At 35.1% G+C, this 15,640-nt stretch overlaps 1 long non-coding RNA gene across 1 annotated transcript; it reads right to left on the bottom strand.

Annotated features, from left to right (window-relative positions):
• Positions 1 to 2,354: 2,354 nt before the first annotated feature.
• LOC128222051 (uncharacterized) lies at positions 2,355 to 15,640 on the bottom strand. The gene is made up of 3 exons (XR_008259060.1): positions 15,479 to 15,640; positions 14,983 to 15,164; positions 2,355 to 2,376 (listed from the first exon to the last, which is right to left on the bottom strand). It is a non-coding gene; the product is annotated as an uncharacterized LOC128222051 (long non-coding RNA).

Below are 15,640 nucleotides of genomic sequence, written 5' to 3'. Positions count from 1 at the left end.
GGATGGCTTATCATTGAATTTAAAGTGTGTCATTTTAAAGATTTAGATTGATGCGAATCCTACGTATACATCCTTTACAAAGGCTACACAGGTTAAAAAAAAACTTCATAAATGAGTTCTTTGAATAAATAGCCACATGTCCACATATTAACCAATTAAGATTTGACTATTTCCGTAAGATTACCAATTAAGATTTGACAATTTCCGTAAGATTAGTTACTTTAACTCTATAAGTCATAAACTAAATCATGAAAATCTTAAACTTTAAGCTGAACTCTCACAGATTTGATGTTTTGACAACTTTTTTTATTTTTATCAGTTATTATAGAACGCATTTCCATGGCCTGCTTTTTTATGATACATGAAGTCTTAATATGGAAAGAGATGAGTAGTATTTTTGTGGCAACTATGATTTTGGCATTTTTTTACAAAAGATTTCCCAGTTAATATGTGACATATCCATATGTATATAAAATGTTTTGTGTTGAATCTTAATGACACTGTTATTGTTGTTGAACCAACTTCCATATATGGTTTGTTTATTATATGTCATTTATTGTTATTATCTTATTATTGCGTTTTCTTTTATGTTATATTTTTCACATAGATGTGTTTATTTCTGGCATAGTAAAAGTGTATGTAAAGAGAGCAGCTTTAAAATAATGTTCATAGCATATGCATTTTTATCTATATATACTCACATGAACTATTCTCTATCCATCATGTCATATGGCCAATAATAATAATTAAGTCAGATATATAAATAAATTAATACCTGTCTACACATTCCTCATATTTATATCACATTTAGTTTCTAGCTTTATCTGTGATAGCCAACAGAGGTATTGTTTTTATAATGTCAGAGACATGTAGATTCTGTTTTCAACTGTTTCAATACTGTGATATACATGTATATTAGTGTTAATACTGCAATAAATGATAACTTATTACTTTACTCAGCATTCACTTGTTTGAATATGTCTCCGTGGCCTAGCGGTTAATGCATTCGCCTGTGGAGAGGGAGGCCTTTGGTTTAATGTCTGGCCACGTCATACCCTAAGTTGGTAAAAGTAGCTCCCTTGTCTGGTGCTTGGCACTTAAAGGCTAGTGATTAGTAAAGTGGTGTACTAAGTACCCATGGACTTGTTTAACCAAGGAAAGTTGTGCCCCGTGTATCGCTGCTTTACACTGAGCACGTAAAAGAACCAAGGGGTGTTTTAGAAAAAGAGCAAGTGTAATGTACCCAGACTTCAATCACTACTATCCCATTGAAGTTCTGCCTCTTCAGCAAAAACAAAGGACATTATTTACATATTAACTGTCCAGCAAATTGTAGTTTTTAAATAATGTCAATCAAGCAACACATTTCTTTAACAGGGTAGACAAATGAACTTTAAGAAATTATAAGTATTTCTGTTTTTACAGATTTATTATGTGCAATACTATTAAATGGTATATCAATAACAATAAATTGAGTTTCAAAATTAGAAAATAAGAACACATTAATGCAAGAGAACAAGGCAAAGCAGGCACAAAAAGATAGTTTGGTGATCATTTAAATTTCTATAATAAACACAACCTAAGTTAACAATGAGAGTGCAGCTTTTAATAGAATAATCAAAGTCCTCAAAATTTACTGTCAAATATCTAACTTTGTCAAGAGAAACAGTTCTTGTGCATTGTGCACTTCTAAAACATGACAACAAATATTGCAGCCAGAGTTATGGTTCTTGTGGACTACACCATGACATCTCTCTGGATGTGATGTTTTTACGAAAAAAACAAAAAAATTATGGACTTTGTGATATAAAAAAACAACAAATAATTTCAACAGAGGGTTATATAGATCAAAAATACGCCAGCCAGAGTAATGGATATTGTGCAGTCCACCACTCATATGTATAGGAAATTTCCAGTCAATGCATAAAAAAGTTCTGCTCCAGGCAAGAAATAAGTATGAATAAAAAAGAAAGGCCAATAAATTAAAAATTATGCAAACGTGAATGGTTCTTGTGCACTGTTCTTATCCTTGATGTGATCTATCTGCATATGAAAAATATTATGCAGTCTCATAATGAGAAGATTGTTTATGGATGACAGACAAAATTGAAAGTAATGTTCACACTATCTTGTAAAGCTATGGCAGCTGAATGTATTGTGCCCTTGTGGTTAGTCCGGGTCTTGTGGCCTTCTGATTTTGTTGAATGCACTGGTCATCTGCACAAACAATAACATCAGGAAGTGGCATATTGTTGTCAATACACAGATTGTGTAGTTTACAGCAGGCTAGAAAAACCCGACAGCTCTTTCCTGGTGAAAATGGCAGCACCTCCCCCCTCCCCCCCCCCCCCCCCCCCCCCCGATCTGTGTAGGCATCTGGAAAAAAATCAATTGTTATATAGCAAAAAAACACTACTACTAATACAGATGAATAGCTGAACAAACATATATAAACATTTAAGTATACATTACTAGATGTGGTGATGCTGAATGTTGTATTGAAACCATTTGTATTTAATGTTAGTCAGGAAATACTCAAAAATATAGTCTTTGTACTATTCAAAAATAATTTAGATTTTTTTTAAGTGCATTGAAAGAACGGTATAGAGGGTGTGTTTTTTTTAAAATCCCAAATTGCCCTTAACTTTTAATTGCCTAAAACTTTAACCTAAGTCAATCAGGGGCCATCATTTGTATTTAGGATATGGAGTTATGTAACCTTATTGGGTGATGGTCCTGGACAATTATGTGAAGTAATATGAACTAAGGCGCTGCCTCTACGGGCTTGAGGTGCTATTGCCGGACACATTAAGTTTACTTAATGACTATGTGAAACATACTAGGAGTAAAAGGGAAACGCTTTATTGTATATGTTAATAAAACTTTTTAAATAACAACCAGTTTTGTTGCTGTTAGCAATTTATTCAGTGTATATGCAACAATCTTCAATAATAGTGTATACATTATATATAATGCATTACCTTATATTTTATATGAAGGTTAGAGTTATTCTTCTTAATTAAATTAAATAAAGCTACTATGCATTTGAGATCAAGTACACAAACGCATTTGAGGAATATGTTACAAACAGAAAATAAATAAAAACAAGAGCTGTCACAGAGACAGCGCGCTGGACTATTCCGCCGCTTTTCGTTGTATGGATTGAAAAGTTTTGGAGAAACATGCATTGATCACTGTTATATTAGATTTCAATGCAATACATGATGTGCTGAGATATTTACATAAATTGAATTGGAAAATATTTGAGGTGGTACGCAAACTTTTACATAAATTGTAAGTTGAAAAAGGGGCATAATTTTGTCAAAATGCTTGATAGAGTTATCTCCTCCTGTGTACAGGTTGGGGGCATAATGGTTAACAAGCGTGCAAAGTTTCAAAGCCAGATGTCAATGGACTTTGAAAATATTTGAGGTGGTACGCAAACTTACACGTAAATTCTAAGTAAAACAAGAGGGTCATGATGGCCCTAAATCGCTCACCTGAGTAAAAGAGTTTAACATAGCTTGTTTCTCAAAGAATATTGAACAAGAGCTGTCAAAGTATGTGACAAATGCCCCCCAATGTGACATTGATCTATGAACAAGTACATAAAAAGTTGATCTTGCCTTTATGTGTCAAATACATATTGCAAGTTATATTATGCAATATAATATAACTTTTCTGAGCATAGAAAAAAAACAATCATACTAAATGACAGCCAACACTCTTTATGACCTCATATTCAGCATTCCATTGTGAATAAACACTTAGTGTATCTTTCACCTCAGAGGTAGGGACATGGGTCTTGCACACGACACGTTGTCTTGGTATGTCGAAAACATATGGCAAGTCATTTTAAAATCTGTCCATATAAGAGAAAGTCACAGCGCGGACACGACAGCCTATATTTTCCTTCAGGTTGCCATGGCAACCAGAGTTCTGCATGGAATTAATTTTTTTGTACAATTTTGAAAAAGCACCAACCAAGGATCATTCCTAAGTTTCATCAAAATTGTCCAAGGGGTTTAGGAGAAGAAGATGATTGTAACCAATTGTTGACACTTTTCCTTTAGGTTGCCATGTCAACCAGAGTTCTACATGGAATTAATTTCTTTGAACAATTTTGAAAAAGCACCAACCAAGGATCATTCCTATGAAGTGTCATCAAAATTGTCAAAGCGGTTTAGGAGAAGAAGATGATTATAACCAATTGTTGACATTTTGCTTTAGGTTGCCATGGCAACCAGGCCAAACAAAATTATGTGAACAAATTTAAGAGAGGTCCATGCAAGGACACTTCAAACCAAATTTGCTGAAGATCTATCAAGGGGTTCATGCGAAGAAAATGTTATGTTTTTTTTTACTAATTTTAGCTCTGGTGGCCCTTAAAAGGGGCCAAACAAAATTATTTGAAAAGACCTGACAGAAGCCCATGCTAGGATGCTTCAGACTTGAAGATCCATCAAGCAGTTAATAAGATCAAGTTGTTTAAAGGTTTTTCTATTTTTTGCTCTGGTGACCCCTAAAAGGGGCCAAACAAAACCATTTGAACAAAGTTGAGAGAGGACCATGTAAGGATGCTACATATCAAGTATGGAGTCATTCTGACCTTTACTTTCAGAGGAAAAGATGTTTAAGTGACAAGACAATGTAAAAACAAATGACCCCTGAGCAAGGCCAATTTGACCCCCGGACAATAATTTGAATACCGTTGGTGTAGGTCCACTAGGTAACACTATATACCAAATATGAAAGCTCTAGGTCTTATATTTTGGAGAAGAGGATTTTTAAAGTTTTATTATATAAGACTATATAAAAACAAATAACTTTCAGGGCGGGGCCAATTTTGACCCTGTGGCAATAATTTCAACAACTTTGATAGAGGTCCACAAGATGATGTTGTATACCAAATATCTAAGCTCCTGGCCTTATGGTTCTGGAGAGGAATATTTTTAAAGATTTACTATATAACACTACGTAAAAACAAGGACCCCCTAGGCGGGGTCAATTTTGACCCTGTGGCAATAATTTGAACAAATCTGGTAGAGGTCCACTAGATGATGCTGTATACCAAATATCTAAGCCCTGGGCCTTACAGTTTCGGAAAAGATTTTTAAAGATTTACTATATAACACTATGTAATAAAACTAGTGACCCCTCGGGCGGGGCCATTTTCGACCCCAGGAGAATAATTTCATGGGTGAAAGTATGAATTTTTCATAATACTGAAAATAGGGTGTTTACATAGGGGAATGACATTTTTACAATACATTATATAGGATAAATATTTTCCAAAATACTGAATTCAGTATCAATACTGAAAACTTTCACCCATGTAGTTTGAACAAATTTTGTAGAGGACCACTACATGATGACACATACCAATTTTCAAGGTTCTAGGCCTTGTTGTTTTTGAGAAGAAGATTTTTAATTTTTTCCCTATATAAGTCTATGTAAAACAAGTGACCCCCGGGGCGGGGCCATTTTTGACCCCAGGGAGATAGTTTTAACAATTTTGGTAGAGGACCACTAGATGATGCTATATACCAAATATTAAGGCTCTAGGCCTTGTGGTTTTGGAGAAGAAGATTTTTAAAGTATTTCATTTCCGTTGCCATGGCAACCAGAGTTCTGCATGGAATTCAATTCTTGGAACAATTTTCAAAGGGGACCACCCAAGGAACATTCCTGTGAAGTTTGGATGAAATTGGCTAAGCGCTTTATGAGGAGATGTCGTTTAAAGTAAAAGTTTACGGACGGACGGACAGACGCCGGACAAATTGTGATCACAAAAGCTCACCTTGTCACTATGTGACAGGTGAGCTAAAAAAACAGCGAAAGAAGCATTGCGCCATTAGCAGAGGTTTTCACTATTTCTTTTTTCTTGCAAATGTACAATTTGGTGTCCCTTAAAGTTGCACTCCCACAGATTTAACGTTTTGACAACTTTCTTATTTTTGTCTTTTAACGAGCCAATTTTTGTGTAAATGCATGGAAACAAGTTATATAAGACTGCTGACAAAAAATTTGATCGCAGATTTTTATATCTTATTTCAAAAAAATGATTTTTTATTCATTTTTCTTAAACCGTTAATAACGTTTTAAAAACATAAAACATTAATGCACCAGTCAAATGTAACCACGCCCCCCCCCCCCCGGTCCAGGGAATAGAGGGGACTTTGACTTTCGGTCCAGCCAACCCCGGGTAAAATCCCCGCTCTGCAGGAATGCCAACCCCGGGTAAAATCCCCGCTCTGCAGGAATGAACTGGTGGTAAACCCCCCGCCAAATGCCCCCGCACCCCAGAGACTCAATATAAGGCCCAATCTCCGCTAAATTTAGCGCTAAGACAAAACCACCACGGTCGTCCGGCCCTGCGGGGCCACCTGGAAAGTAAAAACTGGGCCCATTTCCTCGGCTTTCCCCGGTATACCCCCAGGCAGGGGGGTGGGTGGGGCGTGGTTACAATTGACTGGTGCATAATTTAAAGGAAATATAAAAATCTGCAATCAGATCTTTTATCAGCAAACTTTTATCATTGGTTTGCAGGTATTTACGCAAAAATTTGCTCTTTCAAAGGCAAAATAAAATAAAATGTAAAAACGGTAAATTTGTGAGAGTGCAGCTTTAAATTCAATCACTGAGAAATGAAAATACATGACATGAATAGGATCTTAGCTCCACCTGCTAAATTGTCATTATTTATTGTCAGAATTTGAATTTATCCATTGAAGTACAATTGGACAGAAAAATATATGACAATTGCAGGGCTGGAACCCGGGACCCCTTTGCTAACAGGGTGAGTTCTTCACCAACTGAGCTACTGAGATGCATTCACATTTTCTGACAATCTAAATAAAGAGGATGGTACCATGCCATAACCTATGTGCGATAACTGAAAGAAAGAATAAATAGTGAATTTGTTTTGTTTTAGTGTAAAATCCTGATGTACATGAATTTCACTGAGTGAGAATCAAAAGCTATATTTTAAGAGTAACGAACTGAAATATTTTGCGATCTATCACAAACATAATAATTTAATTTTAGACCCTAAAAGTGTATTAAATGGGATTCAATTATAATTATTGAAGTAGGGCAACAAATTATAATTTGTATGCAAAGGTTACATTATTTTGGTAATGAAGTTGTTCAAATTGTGTCCCAGCCCTCTTAGCACTGGCATTCAATATTTATTTGAGAGCTGGCTGAAATTTCAAACAGTAAAAAAATATCAATATGTTGAAACAGTGAAAGATTGTTTTTCTATTGTTTATAAATGTTTATAAATCACCACAAACCATATATAATAAAAATGTTTTGAATTTTGCTATGCCTATGCTTTACTATATTAGAGCTGGCATTTAAATGTCTTGTTAATTTTACATGAACAATATCGCTTTTTTAGTAATTCATATAGATTCATATAGTGTTTGAAGAAATAACTGAGAAGAAAATATTTCTCGACCATATTCTATCTCAAGTCGAAACAGCAGTTAGGAAGAGTACACTGCACACTGAACAAAGAAAAATCACTAATCTACAAGCATGTTAAAAACTCCTGAAAAATATTGCGAAAAATGCCACTGTTTTTTTGCTGAAAACTGATGACCCCGCATTTTCTGATTATATGCAGAAAAAAAAGGTATTATAAACATTGTTTTTCATGAGGGGAAACCCCTCCCGAACCTGATGGGTGCAGAATAGGAGTAATCAAATAACGCCTCAGCGGGTACCCACTGTCGCCTAGAAGTACAGCCTCCAAGTCTGCTTCTAGATAGTCCTACATATAGATATAATACATTGCATATTGAAGTGAGAATAAATTAAATATGGGTGACACTCCACGTACAATGTAATGTAAAATTTATATAAATTGACATTATTTCAAGCATTTCTTACACAACCATGATTTTTTATATGAATACAGGGCCTTTTATCGTTACCTTCCCTTATTCAATGAATTAAGACGAAAAAAGAGAATGAAAATAAACAAGGGCTTTCGAAGAGATAACAGGCCAGCTTTACAGTAGATACAATAATTGCAGTTGTTCATATACTTCATATAACAAGGCATATTAAAATAATATGCAAGACCTGTCACTGAAGGCGTGTCGGGACTATTACGACATTTGTATCAGCCATTCAGGATCGACGACAGCATGAAGGCGTGTCGGTGAGGTTCAACAGTGCCAATTAACCAAACTCCTCCTATTCTTTATCAGAATGGAAATGTGTGAAAAACACCACTGTCGTAATTGCGACCTTCATCCCTATAATCATCTATGAACGCAAAGTTAACAATAAGTGTTAATTGATTTCGGTAACATAAATCATGTGTCGTTTTATTTTGTTTCTTAATCCCCAGTCCGTTTGTTAACCAATTATTAAATTATAATTGAGAACCGTTTTAGGATATCTGTGTTATTAACAAGGGTTATGCTATGTCGTCGTAATTAATTGAGTCGCGTTCACGTCTGTAAAGCTATATTTTGTGTTGCTTATCATTAACCTTTGATTATTTTATCGTTCTTTTAATTTATTTAGAAAAAAGATAAATAAATCTGAAAATACACATTACATTCCCTTTAAGTTATTATTTAGCCAACCCGGCTTTAAAAATATTAGCTGTTGCAGCTTTAAATACGAATACACGAGCAGTCGCTTTGCTCCGGACTCTTTTGTGTTCCAGCATGCTTTACACGTTTTGCTGTGACGTCAACGGTGTCAATATAAATAATACCCGCACTAAACGAAACATGAGTCGATCAATATCGTCGATATTTTATTGTCGGAAAACTTGAGAAATACCAATAATCAAGGAAGAGAAACCATTAAACCTTTTCACAAATAATTTTAATGTTAATCGGACTTTAGTTGGTAATTCTAAATCATGGGAACATAACTGTAAGCTTGTTTAAAATGCAGGAAATTGCACCATTTTGGATACGAAAATATAAATCAAAGGACTGAAGGTCCTGAGAGTTGCCAAGAGAAGTTTCTTGCAGATGCATTGCTAAATGAAGCTTATATGAGTAAACAAAAGTTTTGTAAATATTTGACGAAAGGTTCTAGATTTTTAGCAGACATGAGACATGTAATATTGTCATGGTTTGAAAGAACTATACACAGTTGTTCAGCACATGAAGATGATGTGACATATACAAGATCCAGGTCCCTACCTATAAGGTCAAGGTCACACTTGGAGGGAGACAAACAGCTGTATACAATTGTCGGATGTAAAATCACTTGCAGTTACAAGTCTTGCATAAAACAGTTGAAATCAGTGTGACCTTGACGTTGATGAAGTGGTTATAGTGACCAAAAAAAAAATTGTGGACTTTTCTTTTATTTTTATCAAGAAAATAGATACATTGCACATTAAGTATGATTTGGTAAAAAATCAGAGGTAACAAAATAGTGAATATTTAACCTGTTTACTGGCCTAAATGGCACACAGTAGCTCAGGGGCCGTATTCATAAAGCTCCTAAGGAAAATCTTAAACTTAAGTGAACATTTCAGATGCGGATTTCCAATTTATTTTTAAGCAAACGTCAAAGAAACTTTTCATGCTTATGAAAAACATAGTTTTGCATATGAATGCAAAGTTTCATTGAAGTATTATGGGTAAAAAAGTGAGAAATCTGCAATGGAAATGTTCACTTAAGTTTAAGATTTTCCTTAGGAGTTTTATGAATATGGCTTGAGCCTGTACAAGACACTTAGTAACTTAAGTTTCATCTAGATCCAAACTGTTTGAAATTCAATCCATAGATTTTATTACCAAAGGTTGGGGAAGTGTTTTAAGTTGGAAGTAAATATAATAGTTTTCATGTGCACACTTGGCCTGGGAGTGAAGGGGTTATTTTTTCTAAGCCTTTGAAGATATGAGATGAAGAAAAAAAACAATGACTAGATTGGCATAGAATCTGCTTGAAATAGTGGTTAGAATGAGATTGTACATACAAGATGGTGTAAAAGTAATACAAGTACAAGGTTTATGTTGTACATTATCAGTTTTGTAAAATAGTATGTCTCATGTTTCACATAAAACACTGTTTGTAAAACAATTTGCTGCCTGTATGCAATATGGCCTATTAACATCTTGATTAACCTTAAATTTGACCTTTGACTTTGAAGGATGATCTTGGCTTTGATATGTTGCCATTAATTATGTGTACTAACACTAACCCGCGACACTATTGACCCATTATCTGATAAGACACATTTTGATGCATCCGAGAAATGTTAAAAATGGAGCATGTTCTTCTTAAGGAGCAAATGCTCACTTTTTTAAAAAGGTTTTCAAAACTGTTAGAAATTCAATTTTTCTTTTGCAAAGCATTTCAAAAATTTATAACCAAGTGTAGAAAATAATGTCATCATCCAAATATAGCATATCGGGTAATGGGTAAACGATGTACTATGAAAGCAGTTGTATTCCTGTTATATTAATTTAAGGTTAGCAAAAAAAAAATTGGCTTGAAAAAATATCTAAGTTGAATGAAACAAAGATAAACAGACAACGATATGTACAGTATAGTAAAAGTTTAGCCATAACATAGAAAGAAATCATAGGCAACATAATAAGCAAATGACATATCAATAGTTTGTAAGATATGTGAAATGACATACACTCAGTCAAAGTTCTAACCGATCACTTCTTAAACTGGATTTTTTTTAAAACTATATTTCTGTCCTGTCTGAAAAATTAGACATACATTACTATACCTATTTAGCATTGGCATGTAAAATCCGATAGTGGATTCGTGTATGTGGGTGCTGTGATGAGCGGTATGGCTATATTTCATTCTTTCGCATGTGGAACCTGTCAACTCGATGGTTCGAACACCCAACTGCGGCTTTACATTACATGTCGACCGCCATAAATAAAAAAAAAACTAAACATGGGGCGACTGTCCATCAAGAATCATTCCATGGCTGTTGGTATGCGAATACCGGCACTTTTGTGAGACAGGTACGTTGCTCCGTATGATATGTAAAAGCATCAATTACTCATAAATGAATTTTGTGATACAAAATAGAATTATTCAGCCATGACATCGATTGTATGGCTGAATTATTATATTTTGTATCACAAAATGAAATTAATGAAAATGTGCGAAAAAATGAAATTCATTCTTACCACTCGCCACAGCGCCCATACACACGAATCCACTATCGGATATTACACGCTTACGCTAAGTAGGTATATTAATGTATGTCTAATTTTTCAGACAGCACAGAAATATAGTTTTTAAAAGAATCGAGTTTAAATAGTGATCGGTTAGAACTTTGACTGAGTGTATGTTTGATACCATTTCACTATGGCACAAGTGAAGTATACACAATATTTAAAAACAGTTGAAAGTTTACTCAAGCCGTAGAAATAAATCATAGGCAACATAATATGCAAAAGACATATCAAAAACATGGAAGATAAGTAAATTTACATATAATGTCAGAATTGCAATATGGCACAAGTGAACTTACCAAACATTTAACAAGAGGACCATAATGGTCCTATATCGCTCACCTGATAAAAGGGCAACAAAAGAAACAGCACAAAAATCTTTATGATATAGGTATATAAGAAAAAAACTGGCCGCTTCTAGTGGCCATGTTTTTTGAGATATCATCATTGTTTGAACAACTTTGGTAAAGGTACACCAAAGGATAATTACTATGAAATTATTTTGAAATCAGACCAGTAGTTTTCGATTAGATTTTCAAAGTTTTCTATATAGCCGTATAAGGAAAACTGGCCCCGCCCCTGGCGGCCATGTTTTTGGACATATCAAAATTCTTTGAACAAATTTAGTAGAGGTCCACCCAAGGATCATTTCTGTGAAATAATTTTGTAATTGGACCAGTAGTTTTGGAGATGAAGATTTTTAAAGTTTTCTATATAGTGTATAAGGAAAACTGGCGACGACCCTGGTGGAGATATTTTTGACATATCAGAATTCTTTGAACAGTTTTGGTAGACAGAGACCGATCACAATACCTCACCTGTATACTCAGGTGAGCTAAAAACACAAGTGAATGTACATGAAATAAAGTTCACATGGAAAATTTCGGATGCTTGCAGCAGTCCCACAACTTCCATTTGGTGATCCTACCTACCATATATCAACGGCCTAAGCCTTGTGGTTTGGGAGAAGAAGATTTTTAAAGTTTTTCCTTTCCATTGCCATGGCAACCAGAGTTCTGCATGGAATTGAATTCTTTGAACAATTTTCAAAGGGGACCACCCAAGGAACATTCCTGTGAAGTTTGGATGAAATTGGCTAAGCGGTTTATGAGGAGATGTCGTTTAAAGTAAAAGTTTACGGACGGACGGACGGACGGACGACGGACAAATTGTGATCACAAAAGCTCACCTTGTCACTATGTGACAGGTGAGCTAAAAAAACAGCGAAAGAAGCATTGCGCCATTAGCAGAGGTTTTCACTATTTCTTTTTTCTTGCAAATGTACAATTTGGTGTCCCTTAAAGTTGCACTCCCACAGATTTAACGTTTTGACAACTTTCTTATTTTTGTCTTTTAACGAGCCAATTTTTGTGTAAATGCATGGAAACAAGTTATATAAGACTGCTGACAAAAAATTTGATCGCAGATTTTTATATCTTATTTCAAAAAAATGATTTTTTATTCATTTTTCTTAAACCGTTAATAACGTTTTAAAAACATAAAACATTAATGCACCAGTCAAATGTAACCACGCCCCCCCCCCCCCGGTCCAGGGAATAGAGGGGACTTTGACTTTCGGTCCAGCCAACCCCGGGTAAAATCCCCGCTCTGCAGGAATGCCAACCCCGGGTAAAATCCCCGCTCTGCAGGAATGAACTGGTGGTAAACCCCCCGCCAAATGCCCCCGCACCCAAGAGACTCAATATAAGGCCCAATCTCCGCTAAATTTAGCGCTAAGACAAAACCACCACGGTCGTCCGGCCCTGCGGGGCCACCTGGAAAGTAAAAACTGGGCCCATTTCCTCGGCTTTCCCCGGTATACCCCCAGGCAGGGGGGTGGGTGGGGCGTGGTTACAATTGACTGGTGCATAATTTAAAGGAAATATAAAAATCTGCAATCAGATCTTTTATCAGCAAACTTTTATCATTGGTTTGCAGGTATTTACGCAAAAATTTGCTCTTTCAAAGGCAAAATAAAATAAAATGTAAAAACGGTAAATTTGTGAGAGTGCAGCTTTAAATTCAATCACTGAGAAATGAAAATACATGACATGAATAGGATCTTAGCTCCACCTGCTAAATTGTCATTATTTATTGTCAGAATTTGAATTTATCCATTGAAGTACAATTGGACAGAAAAATATATGACAATTGCAGGGCTGGAACCCGGGACCCCTTTGCTAACAGGGTGAGTTCTTCACCAACTGAGCTACTGAGATGCATTCACATTTTCTGACAATCTAAATAAAGAGGATGGTACCATGCCATAACCTATGTGCGATAACTGAAAGAAAGAATAAATAGTGAATTTGTTTTGTTTTAGTGTAAAATCCTGATGTACATGAATTTCACTGAGTGAGAATCAAAAGCTATATTTTAAGAGTAACGAACTGAAATATTTTGCGATCTATCACAAACATAATAATTTAATTTTAGACCCTAAAAGTGTATTAAATGGGATTCAATTATAATTATTGAAGTAGGGCAACAAATTATAATTTGTATGCAAAGGTTACATTATTTTGGTAATGAAGTTGTTCAAATTGTGTCCCAGCCCTCTTAGCACTGGCATTCAATATTTATTTGAGAGCTGGCTGAAATTTCAAACAGTAAAAAAATATCAATATGTTGAAACAGTGAAAGATTGTTTTTCTATTGTTTATAAATGTTTATAAATCACCACAAACCATATATAATAAAAATGTTTTGAATTTTGCTATGCCTATGCTTTACTATATTAGAGCTGGCATTTAAATGTCTTGTTAATTTTACATGAACAATATCGCTTTTTTAGTAATTCATATAGATTCATATAGTGTTTGAAGAAATAACTGAGAAGAAAATATTTCTCGACCATATTCTATCTCAAGTCGAAACAGCAGTTAGGAAGAGTAAACTGCACACTGAACAAAGAAAAATCACTAATCTACAAGCATGTTAAAAACTCCTGAAAAATATTGCGAAAAATGCCACTGTTTTTTTGCTGAACTGATGACCCCGCATTTTCTGATTATATGCAGAAAAAAAGGTATTATAAACATTGTTTTTCATGAGGGGAAACCCCTCCCGAACCCACCCCATTTAAATAATTAATTACTTAAATGTCATCTTTTACTTTGTAGGAAAGAGTTTGTCTTAAACTGTCTAGCATGCTTATACATGCCTTCAGCTGAATAATTTTGAAAAGAGGTTAACTTAAAGAAATTTTGTGCGGAAATATGTGCCAGTTTAAGCAAGACAAGGTGGATTGTACATGTACCTCGGGTATTTTCATTGGTTAACGGAGGTCAAACCCCGCCCTAAACATGTACAATTTGCTTGCCGGCATGCACGCGCTTTATATGAACAATGTATGACGAGCTTTTTTGGTTCTCATTTTCACGGTTCAGTGGTGCCCAAATTTTTTAATGCCTATCACTCCGGCAAAAAAGAAGTAGTCCCTTGCATACACGTACAAACCGTAAGAGGGCTTGTACAGACAAATGCGTTGCGTATAAAGTCAATTAAATGAAGGGAATAGAAGTTATTAATAAATATCTTAACCTGCCCTAAAACTTGAACCTAAGTTCCATAGTCAATCAGAGGCCATAATTTGTATAAAAGATAATATTCTAACCTAATCATGTGATGGCACTGAACAACAGAGTGAAGTATAAAGTCAATTGAATGAAGGGTATTGGACTTATAAGTGAAAATCCCAACTTGCCCTAAAACTTTAACCGGTCGCTGACGCCGGGGCTAGTAGTATAGCCCACCTATTCTTCAAATAGTCGAGCTAAAAATGGCTTACCTAAATCTTGACTTCAAAACACCAAAAGCCCTCTCAACAACTTCTCTTCCAGTCTTGTGGCGTCTGTTGTACCTCTCCTCATTCTCATTTGATGGGTGCAGAATAGGAGTAATCAAATAACGCCTCAGCGGGTACCCACTGTCGCCTAGAAGTACAGCCTCCAAGTCTGCTTCTAGATAGTCCTACATATAGATATAATACATTGCATATTGAAGTGAGAATAAATTAAATATGGGTGACACTCCACGTACAATGTAATGTAAAATTTATATAAATTGACATTATTTCAAGCATTTCTTACACAACCATGATTTTTTATATGAATACAGGGCCTTTTATCGTTACCTTCCCTTATTCAATGAATTAAGACGAAAAAAGAGAATGAAAATAAACAAGGGCTTTCGAAGAGATAACAGGCCAGCTTTACAGTAGATACAATAATTGCAGTTGTTCATATATTTCATATAACAAGGCATATTAAAATAATATGCAAGACCTGTCACTGAAGGCGTGTCGGGACTATTACGACATTTGTATCAGCCATTCAGGATCGACGACAGCATGAAGGCGTGTCGGTGAGGTTCAACAGTGCCAATTAACCAAACTCCTCCTATTCTTTATCAGAATGGAAATGTGTGAAAAACACCACTGTCGTAAT

The sequence above is a fragment of the Mya arenaria genome, chromosome 16 (assembly GCF_026914265.1).
Source record: "Mya arenaria isolate MELC-2E11 chromosome 16, ASM2691426v1".
NCBI lineage: Eukaryota > Metazoa > Mollusca > Bivalvia > Myida > Myidae > Mya > Mya arenaria.
The sequence above is the reverse complement of the archived record's forward strand: the minus strand, read 5'-3'. Positions and strand labels throughout refer to the sequence as shown.